The following is an 11548-nucleotide window of genomic DNA, read 5'->3' as shown; positions in this document are numbered from 1 at the left end:
AAGACCTTGCTGGCGTTTAAACGCCAGTAAGGGCAGCAAATGGGCGTTTAACGCCCAGTCTGGCACCATTCTGGGCGTTTAACGCCAGAAAGGGGCACCAGACTGGCGTTAAACACCAGGAAAGGGCAAGAAGTTGGCGTTAAACGCCAGAAATGGGCACCAGCCCGGCGTTTAACGCCAGAATTAGCATGAAGAGCATTTTTGCTCGCCATTTGGTGCAGGGATGAATTTTCCTTGACACCTCAGGATCTGTAGACCCCACAGGATCCCCACCTACCCCACCACCCTCTTTCTTCTTCTTCACCCATTCACCAATCACCTTAACCACTCTTCCCCAAAAACCCTTACCTATCAAATCCCACTATTCTTTTCACCACTCACACCCATCCTTCATAAAACCCCACCTACCTCACCATTCAAATTCAAACCACTTTCCCTCCCAAACTGACCCATAATGACCGAACCTTACCCCTCTCCCCACTCCTATATAAACCCATCTTCACTCCTTCATTTTCACACAACCTAAACACTACTTCTCCCCCATTGGCCGAACCACAAAGCCACCTCCATCTCCTCCATTTCTTCTTCTTCTACTCTCTTCTTTCTTCTTTTGCTCAAGGACGAGCAAACCTTTTAAGTTTGGTGTGGTAAAAGCATTGCTTTTTGTTTTTTCTATAACCATTTATGGCATCCAAGGCCGGAGAAACCTCTAGAAAGAGGAAAGAGAAGGCAAAAGCTTCCACCTCCGAGTCATGGGAGATGGAGAGATTCATCTCAAGAGTGCATCAAGACCACTTCTATGAAGTTGTGGCCATGAAGAAGGTGATCCCCGAGGTCCCTTTCAAACTCAAAAAGAGTGAATACCCGGAGATCCGACATGAGATTCGAAGAAGAGGTTGGGAAGTTCTTACCAACCCCATTCAACAAGTCGAAATCTTAATGGTTCAAGAGTTCTATGCCAACGCATGGATCACCAAGAGCCATGATCAAAGTGTGAACCCGAACCCAAAGAATTGACTTACAATGGTTCGGGGGAAATACTTAGATTTTAGTCCGGAAAATGTAAGGTTGGCATTCAACTTGCCCATGATACAAGGAGATGAACACCCTTACACTAGAAGGGTCAACTTTAATCAAAGGTTGGACCAAGTCCTCATAGACATCTGTGAAGAGGGTGCCCAATGGAAGAGAGATTCAAGAGGGAAGCCGGTTAAACTGAGAAGGCATGACCTCAAGCCCGTGGCTAGGGGATGGTTGGAGTTTATCCAACGCTCAATCATTCCCACTAGCAACCGGTCCGAAGTTACTATAGACCGGGCCATCATGATCCATAGCATCATGATTGGAGAAGAAGTAGAAGTTCATGAGGTTATAGCCCAAGAACTTTATAAGGTGGCGGACAAGTCCTCTATCTTGGCAAGGTTAGCATTTCCTCATCTTATTTGTCACCTCTGTTATTCAGTTGGAGTTGACATAGAGGGAGACATCCCCATTGATGAGGACAAGCCCATCACTAAGAAAAGGATGGAGCAAACAAGAGATCCCACTCATCATGAAATCCCTGAGATACCTCAAGGGATGCACTTTCCTCCACAAAACTATTGGGAGCAAATCAACACCTCCCTAGGAGAATTGAGTTCCAACATGGGACAACTAAGGGTGGAGCACCAAGAACATTCCATCATCCTCCATGAAATTAGAGAAGATCAAAGAATCATGAGAGAGGAGCAACAAAGACAAGGAAGAGACATTGAGGAGCTCAAGCACTCCATAAGATCTTCAAGAGGAAGAACAAGCCGCCATCACTAAGGTGGACCCGTTCTTTAATTTCCTTGTTCCTTATTTTCCTGTTTTTTGAGTTTTATGCTTATGTTTATCCATGTTTGTGTCTTATTACATGATCATTAGTGTCTTAGTGTCTATGCCTTAAAGTTATGAATGTCCTATGAATCCATCACCTTTCTTGAATGTGAAATGTTCTTAATTGAAAAAGAGAAGAATTGCATGAATTTTGAATTTTATAACAGATTAATTATTTTGATGTGGTAGCAATACTTTTGTTTTCTGAATGTATGCTTAAACAGTGCATATATCTTTTGAATTTGTTGTTCATGAATGTTGGCTCTTGAAAGAATGATGAAAAAGGAGACATGTTACTGAGGATCTGAAAAATCATAAAAATGATTCTTGAAGCAAGAAAAAGCAGTGAATATTCAAAAAAAAAGAAAGAGAAAAAGAAAAAGAAAGAAATAAAGTTGTGATCCAAGGCAAAAAGAGTGTGCTTAAGAACCCTGGACACCTCTAATTGGGGACTCTAGCAAAGCTGAGTCACAATCTGAAAAGCTTCACCCAATTATGTGTCTGTGGCATGTATGTATCTGGTGGTAATACTGGAACACAGAGTGCTTTGGGCCACGGCCAAGACTCATAAAGTAGCTGTGTTCAAGAATCATCATACTTAACTAGGAGAATCAATAACACTATCTGGATTCTGAGTTCCTAGAGAAGCCAATCATTCTGAATTTCAAAGGATAAAGTGAGATGCCAAAACTGTTCAGAGGCAAAAAGCTAAAAGCCCGCTCATTGATGAGCGGATAATTTGTATACTTTTTGGCATTATTTTAGTATATTTTTAGTATGATCTAGTTAGTTTTTAGTATATTTTTATTAGTTTTTAGTTAAAATTCACTTTTCTGGACTTTACTATGAGTTTGTGTGTTTTTCTGTGATTTCAGGTATTTTCTGGCTGAAATTGAGGGACCGGAGCAAAAATCTGATCCAGAGACTCAAAAGGACTGCAGATGCTGTTGGATTCTGACCTCCCTGCACTCAAAGTGGATTTTCTGGAGCTACAGAAGGCCAATTGGCGCGCTCTCAACGGCGTTGGAAAGTAGACATCCTGGGCTTTCCAGCAATATATAATAGTCCATACTTTGCCCAAGATTTGGTGGCCCAAACCGGCGTTCAAAGTCACCTCAAGAAATTCCAGCGTTAAACGCCGGAACTGGCACCTAATTGGGAGTTAAACGCCCAAACTGGCACTAAAGCTGGCGTTTAACTCCAAGGAGAGTCTCTACACGAAAAAGCTTCATTGCTCAGCCCAAGCACACACCAAGTGGGCCCGGAAGTGGATTTTTATGTCATTTACTCATCTATGTACTAGTTTTCTATAAGTAGGACCTTTTACTATTGTATTAGAGGGACTTTTGGGTAGCTATCTTTGTTTTATGCTATCTTAGACCTTTGGGAGGCTGGCCATTCGGCCATGCCTAGACCTTGTTCTTATGTATTTTCAACGGTGGAGTTTCTACACACCATAGATTAAGGTGTGGAGCTCTGCTGTACCTCGAGTATTAATGCAATTACTATTGTTCTTCCATTCAATTCCGCTTGTTCTTTGTCCAAGATATCACTTGTTCTTCAACATGATGAAGGTGATGATTGACGCCCATCACCATTCTCACTCATGAACAAGGTGACTGACAACCATTCTTGTTCTACAAGCATCTGAGGCTTAGTGAATATCTCTTGGATTCCTGATTGCACGATGCATGGTTGATCGCCTGACAACCGAGTGCTCGCCTGACAAACGAGCCAACCATTCCGTGAGATCAGAGTCTTCGTGGTATAGGCAGGACTTGATGGCAGCATTCAAGAGAATCCGGAAGGTCTCACCTTGTCTGTGGTATTCTGAGTAGGATTCAATGATTGAATGACTGTGACGTGCTTCAAACCTGTAACCTACTGGGCGTTAGTGACAGACGCAAAAGAGGGATTCTATTCCGGTAGGGGAGGGAACCAAACCGGTGATTGGCAGTACTGTGACAGAGTGCGTGCATTAGCTTTCACTGCGCGGATGGGAGGTAGCTGCTGACAACAGTGAAACCCTACACGAGCTTGCCATGGAAAGGAGTAAGAAGGATTGGATGAAGGCAGTAGGAAAGCAGAGAGACGGAAGGGAAGGCATCTTCATACACTTGTCTGAAGCTCTTACACCAATGATATGCATAAGTATCACTATCTTTATCTTTTATATTATTTTCATTCATCATCATATACATTTGAGTTTGCCTGACTAAGATTTACAAGATGACCATAGCTTGCTTCAATGCTAACAATCTCCGTGGGATCGACCCTTACTCACGTAAGGTATTACTTGGACGACCCAGTGCACTTGCTGGTTAGTTGTGCGAAGTTGTGTAATGCCATGGAATTGAACCACCAAGTTTTTGGAGTTCATGACCAGGGATTATGAGAGTTGTGAAAAGTATTGTTCACAATTTCGCGCACCAAGTTTTTGGCGCCGTTGCCGGGGATTGTTCAAGTTTTGAGCAAGCTTTTGGTAACAATGCCTGGGATTGTTCTAGTTTGGACAACTGATGGTTCATCTTGTTGCTTAGATTAGGTATTTATTTTTTTTTCGAAATTCTTGAAGATGAATTCTAGAGTTTCATGATGATTTGTTGAAATCTGGCTGGCTGAGAAGCCATGTCTAATCTGATTAGACCGAGGTTTCAACTTATCACCACAAGAGCTTGTTGATCTTCATCAATTTTGCTTTTGGAGCAGTGATCCGCTAAGGCTTGGCTGACCTTTGGTCATGTCTAGTGTTTTGGACCGAAGCTTTCTTTGAAAGCTTGGCTGGCTGTGAAGCCATGTCAAATTCCTGGACCGGAGTCTTAGACTAGCATTGTACTGATTCCTGGAATTCTCATTAAGAATTTTGATACCTTTTTCCACTTAATTTTCGAAAAACACAAAAAAATTACAAAATCATAAAAACAAAAAAAAAATATTTGCTGTTTCTTGCTTAAAGTCTAGTGTCTCATCTTAAGTTTGGTGTCAATTACATGCATTCATTCATGTGTCTTAAGGATCTTCAAGTAATTCTTGATGATTTCTTGCTCTGATCTTTGAATTCTTTTGGCTTGAGTATTTATGTGTCTCATATAGTGTTAGTAGTATACAAACTGCTAAGTTTGGTGTCTTGCATGCATTGTTATTTGATTCTTATTGCATTTTGATTATTAAAAATCCAAAAATATTTTTAATTTGTGTCTTTTCAAGTCAATAATACAAAGAATTGAAGATTCAGAACATACTGCAGAGGAATTATACAGAAAAAGCTGAGCATTCAAAAATGCCCAGTGAAGAAGGCAGACTGGCGTTTAAACGCCAGCCAGGGTACCTGGTTGGGCGTTTAACGCCCAAAGAGGTAGCATTTTGGGCGTTAAACGCCAGAATGTATACCATTCTGGGCGTTTAACGCCAGGATGGTGCTAGGGGGAAGATTTTGTTTTCAAATCAATCTTTTTTCAAGTTTTCAGAGTTTTTCAAAACCAAATCTTTTTCAAATCATATCTTTTCAATCAAATGTTTTCAAAATCATTTTCTTTCCTTTTTCAAAGATACTTACTAACAATTAATGATTTGATTGAACATTTTTGCCTTTTCTATTAAGGAAGGTTTTATGTTTGAATCATATCTTTTCTTGTTAGGCAAGTCATCAATTTTTAAAATCATATCTTTTCAAATTGTTTTCAAATCATATCTTTTAAAATTGTTTTCAAATCATATCTTCTCAATCACATCTTTTTAAAACCATAACTTTTCAATCAAATCTTTTTAACCTCATCTTTTTCAAAATAGTTTTCAATCAAATCTTTTTAAACTCCTAATTTCAAAATCTTTTTCAAAAATCACTTGATTTCTTTTTCACTTTGAATTTTCGAAAATTATCAATCAAACTTTCAAAATGTTTTCAAAATCTTTTAATTGAATTTTCGAAAATTCTCTTCCCTCCTTCCCACATCCTTCTATTTATGGAGTACTACTCCTTCTTAATGCACAATTCGAACTCTAACTAATAAAGTTCGAATTCTTCTTCTCCTTCTTCTTACTATTTCTCTTTTCCTCTGACACTTCAAGGAATCTCTATACTGTGACATAGAGGATTCCACATTTTCTTTTTCTCTCCTCTTTCATATGAGCAGGAGCAGAGACAAAGGCATTCTTGTTGAAGCTGATCCTGAACCTGAAAGGACCTTGAAGAGAAAGCTAAGAGAAGCTAAAGCACAACTCTCTCTAGAGGACCTGACCGAATTCTTCAAGGAAGAAGAACACATGGCAGCCGAAAACAACAACAATGCCAACAATGCAAGGAAGGTGCTGGGTGACTTCACTGCACCTACTCCTGATTTCTATGGGAGAAGCATCTCTATCCCTGCCATTGGAGCAAACAACTTTGAGCTTAAGCCTCAATTAGTTTCTCTAATGCAACAGAATTGCAAGTTCCATGGACTTCCAATGGAAGATCCTCATCAGTTCTTAGCTGAATTCTTGCAAATCTGTGACACAGTCAAGACTAATGGGGTTAACCCTGAGGTCTACAGACTGATGCTATTCCCTTTTGCTGTAAGAGACAGAGCTAGAATATGGTTGGATTCTCAACCTAAAGAAAGCCTGGACTCTTGGGAAAAGCTAGTCAATGCCTTCTTGGCAAAGTTCTTTCCACCACAAAGATGGAGTAAGCTTAGAGTGGAAGTCCAAACCTTCAGACAGAAGGATGGAGAATCCCTCTATGAAGCTTGGGAAAGATACAAACAATTAATCAGAAGATGTCCTTCAGACATGCTTTCTGAATGGAGCATCATAGGTATTTTCTATGATGGTCTCTCTGAACTATCCAAGATGTCTTTGGATAGCTCTGCTGGAGGATCTCTTCATCTGAAGAAGACGCCTGCAGAAGCTCAAGAATTGATTGAAATGGTTGCAAATAACCAATTCATGTACACTTCTGAAAGGAATCCTATGAACAATGGGACTAGTCAGAAGAAAGGAGTTCTTGAGATTGACACTCTGAATGCCATATTGGCTCAGAACAAGATATTAACTCAACAAGTCAATTTGATTTCTCAAAGTCTGTCTGGAATGCAAAATGCACCAAACAGTACTAAGGACGCTTCATCTGAGGAAGAAGCTTATGATCCTGAGAACCCTTCAATGGAAGAGGTGAATTACCTAGGAGAACCCTATGGAAACACCTATAATTCTTCATGGAGAAATCACCCAAATTTCTCATGGAAGAATCAAGAGAGACCTCAACAAGGTTTCAATAACAATAATGGTGGAAGAAACAGGTTTAGCAATAGCAAGCCTTTTCCATCATCTTCTCAGCAACAGACAGAGAGTTCTAAGTAGAATACTTCTGACTTAGCAACAATGGTCTCTGATCTAATAAAGACCACTCAAAGTTTCATGAATGAAACAAGGTCCTCCATTAGAAATTTGGAAGGACAAGTGGGACAGCTGAGCAAGAAAATTACTGAACTCCCTCCTAGTACTCTTCCAAGTAATACAGAAGAAAATCCAAAAGGAGAGTGCAAAGCCATAAACATGGCCGAATATGGAGAGGAAAGAGAGGAGGAGGACGCCACTGAGGAAGACCTCTGTGGGCGTGTACCAATCTCCTCTGAGTTCCTCAATGAGGAACCATGGGAATCTGAGGCTCAAAATGAGACCATAGAGATTTCATTGGACTTACTTCTGCCATTCATGAGCTCTGATGAGTATTCTTCCTCTGAAGAGGATGAGTATGTCACTGAAGAGCAAGTTGCTAAATACCTTGGAGCTATCATGAAGCTAAATGACAAGTTATTTGGAAATGAGACTTGGGAGGATGAACCTCCCTTGCTCACCAAAGAACTGGATGACTTGTCTAGGCAGAAACTGCCTCTAAAGAGGCAAGATCCTGGGAAGTTTTCTATACCTTGTACCATAGGCACCATGACCTTCAAGAAGGCCTTGTGTGACTTAGGGTCAAGTGTAAACCTCATGCCCCTCTCTGTAATGGAGAAATTAGGGATCTTTGAGGTGCAAGCTGCAAGAATCTCATTAGAGATGGCAGACAATTCAAGAAAACAAGCTCATGGACTTGTAGAGAATGTTTTGGTGAAGATTGAAGACCATTACATCCCTACTGATTTCATAGTCCTAGAGACTGGGAAATGCATGGATGAAACCATCATCCTTGGCAGACCTTTCCTAGCCACAGCAAAAGCTGTGATTGATGTTGATAGAGGTGAAATGATCATTCAAGTGAATGAAGAATCCTTTGTGTTTAAGGCTCAAGGATATCCCTCTGTCACCATGGAGAGGAATCATGAAGAGCTTCTCTCAAATCAGAGCCAAGCAGAGCCCCCACAGTCAAACTCTAAGTTTGGTGTTGGGAGGCCACAACCAAACTCTAAGTTTGGTGTTGAACCCCCACATTCAAACTCTAAGTTTGGTGTTGGGAGGTTCCAACACGGTTCTGAGTATTTCTGAGGCTCCATGAGAGTCCTCTGTCAAGCTAATGACATTAAAGAAGCGCTTGTTGGGAGGCAACCCAATGTTTTATAATTAACTATTTTCTTTTGTTATTTTATCTTTTTTTGTAGGTTGATAATCATAAGAAGTCACAAAAACAATGAAAAAAGCAAAAACAGAATGAAAAACAGGAAGAAAAACAGCACACCCTGGAAGAGAAGAAGCTGGCGTCCAAACGCCAGTAATGCTAGCTGTTGGGCGTTTAACGCCCAGTCTGGCACCATTCTGGGCGTTTAACGCCAGAAAAAGGCACCAGACTGGCGTTAAACGCCAGTAAAGGGCAACAACCTGGCGTTAAACGCCAGGAATGGGCACCAGCCCGGCGTTTAACGCCAGAAATACCTCAAAACGTGATTTTGAGCAACATTTGGTGCAGGGATGACTTTTCCTTGACACCACAGGATCTGTGGACCCCACAGGACCCCACCATCACTCTCTCTCTTCTTCCCCCATTCACCAATCACCTCAATACCTCTTCCCCAAAAACCCTTCACCCATCAAATCCCATCTTTCTCTTCACCACTCACATCCATCCTTCATAAATCCCCACCAACCTCACCCTTCAAATTCAAACCACTTTCCCTCCCAAACCCACCCATCATGGCCGAACCATTACCCCCCTCTCTCCTATAAACACCCCTTCTTTCCCTTCTTAGCCGAACACACCACCTTCCCCCTCTTCCTCGTTTCTTCTTCTTCTACTCTCTTCTTTCTTCTTTTGCTCGGGGACGAGCAAACATTTTAAGTTTGGTGTGGTAAAAGCGTTGCTTTTTCGTTTTTCCATAACCATTTATGGCATCCAAGGCCGGAGAAACCTCTAGAAAGAGGAAAGGGAAGGCAAAAGCTTCCACCTCCGAGTCATGGGAGATGGATAGATTCCTCTCAAGGGTGCATCAAGTCCACTTCTATGAAGTTGTGGCCTTGAAGAAGGTGATCCCCGAAGTCCCCTTTTCACTCAAAAAGGGTGAATATCCGGAGATCCGCCATGAGATCCGAAGAAGAGGTTGGGAAGTACTTACCAACCCCATTCAACAAGTCGGAATCTTGATGGTTCAAGAGTTTTATGCCAATGCATGGATCACCAAGAACCATGACCAAAGTGTGAACCCGAATCCAAAGAATTATCTCACTATGGTTCGGGGGAAATACTTGGATTTTAGTCCGGAGAGTGTGAGGGTGGCGTTCAACTTGCCTATGATGCAAGGAGATGAGCATCCTTACACTAGAAGGGTCAACTTTGATCAAAGGTTGGACCAAGTCCTCACAACCATATGTGAAGAGGGCGCACAATGGAAGCAAGATTCAAGAGGAAAGCCGGTTCAATTGAGAAGGCATGACCTCAAGCCCGTGGCTAGAGGATGGTTAGAGTTCATACAACGCTCAATCATTCCCACTAGCAACCGGTCCGAAGTTACCATAGACCGGGCCATCATGATCCATAGCATCATGATTGGAGAAGAAATAGAAGTTCATGAGGTTATAGCCCAAGAACTCTACAAGGTGGCGGACAAGACCTCCACTTTGGCAAGGTTAGCCTTTCCTCATCTCATCTGTCACCTCTGTTATTCAGTTGGAGTTGACATAGAGGGAGATACCCCCATTGATGAGGACAAGCCCATCACCAAGAAAAGGATGGAGTACACAAGAGACCCCTCTCACCATGAGATCCCTGAGATTCCTCAAGGGATGCACTTTCCTCCACAAAATTATTGGGAGCAATTAAACGCCTCCCTAGGAGAATTGAGTTCCAACATGGGACAACTAAGGGTGGAGCATCAAGAACACTCCATTCTCCTCCATGAAATTAGAGAAGACCAAAGAATCATGAGGGAGGAGCAACAAAGACAAGGAAGAGACATTGAGGAGCTCAAGCACTCCATAGGATCTTCAAGAGCAAGAAAGAGCCGCCATCACTAAGGTGGACCCGTTCCTTGATTTCCTTGTTCTTTATTCTTCTGTTTTTCGATTTTTATGCTTTATGTTTGTCCATGTTTGTGTCTTGTGATCATTAGTATCTTAGTGTCTATGCCTTAAAGTTATGAATGTCCTATGAATCCATCACCTTTCTTGAATAAAAACGTGCTTAATTGATAAAGGAAAGAATTGCAACACTTTTGTTCTCTGAATATATGCTTGAACAGTGCATATGTCTTTTGAACTTGTGGTTCATGAATGTTGGCTCTTGAAAAAATGATGAAAAAGGAGACATGTTACTGAGGATCTGAAAAATCATTAAAAATGATTCTTGAAGCAAGAAAAAGAAGAAAAGAAAAAAAAAGAGAAAAAGCAAACGAAAAAAAAAAAGAGAGAAGAAAAACCGAAAAAAAAAAGAGAGAAAGAAAAAGAAAGAATAAGAGTTGTGATCCAAGGCAAATAAGAGTGTGCTTAAGAACCCTGGACACCTCTAATTGGGGACTTTAGCAAAGCTGAGTCACAATCTGAAAAGGTTCACCCAATTATGTGTCTGTGGCATGTATGTATCCGGTGGTAATACTGGAAGACAGAGTGCTTTGGGCCACGGCCAAGACTCAAGAAATAGCTATGTTCAAGAATCATCATACTTTACTAGGAGAATCATTAACACTATCTGAATTCTGAGTTCCTAAAGAAGCCAATCATTCTGAATTACAAGGGATAGAGTGAGATGCCAAAACTATTCAGAGGCAAAAAGATAAAAGCCCCGCTCATCTAATTAATACTGATCTTCATAGATGTTTTTGGAGTTCATTGCATATTCTCTTCTTTTTATCTTATTTGATCTTCAGTTGCTTGGGGACAAGCAACAATTTAAGTTTGGTGTTGTGATGAGCGGATAATTTGTATACTTTTTGGCATTGTTTTAGTATATTTTTAGTATGATCTAGTTAGTTTTTAGTATATTTTTATTAGTTTTTAGTTAAAATTCACTTTTCTGGACTTTACTATGAGTTTGTGTGTTTTTCTGTGATTTCAGGTATTTTCTGGCTGAAATTGAGGGACCGGAGCAAAAATCTGATCCAGAGACTCAAAAGGACTGCAGATGCTGTTGGATTCTGACCTCCTTGCACTCGAAGTGGATTTTCTGGAGTTACAGAAGGCCAATTGGCGCGCTCTCAACGGCGTTGGAAAGTAGACATCCTGGGCTTTCCAGCAATATATAATAGTCCATACTTTGCCCAAGATTTGATGGCCCAAACCGGCG

The 11548-nt window shown here is 41.0% G+C and overlaps 1 non-coding gene across 1 annotated transcript; it reads right to left on the bottom strand.

Annotated features, from left to right (window-relative positions):
- Positions 1 to 6528: 6528 nt before the first annotated feature.
- Positions 6529 to 6636, bottom strand: LOC130971815 (small nucleolar RNA R71). The gene has a single exon (XR_009083023.1). It is a non-coding gene; the product is annotated as a small nucleolar RNA R71 (small nucleolar RNA).
- Between the last annotated feature and the right edge of the window lie 4912 nt (positions 6637 to 11548).

The sequence above is a fragment of the Arachis stenosperma genome, chromosome 3, assembly GCF_014773155.1.
Source record: "Arachis stenosperma cultivar V10309 chromosome 3, arast.V10309.gnm1.PFL2, whole genome shotgun sequence".
Lineage (NCBI taxonomy): Eukaryota > Viridiplantae > Streptophyta > Magnoliopsida > Fabales > Fabaceae > Arachis > Arachis stenosperma.
This window is presented reverse-complemented; position numbering and strand designations above follow the sequence as displayed.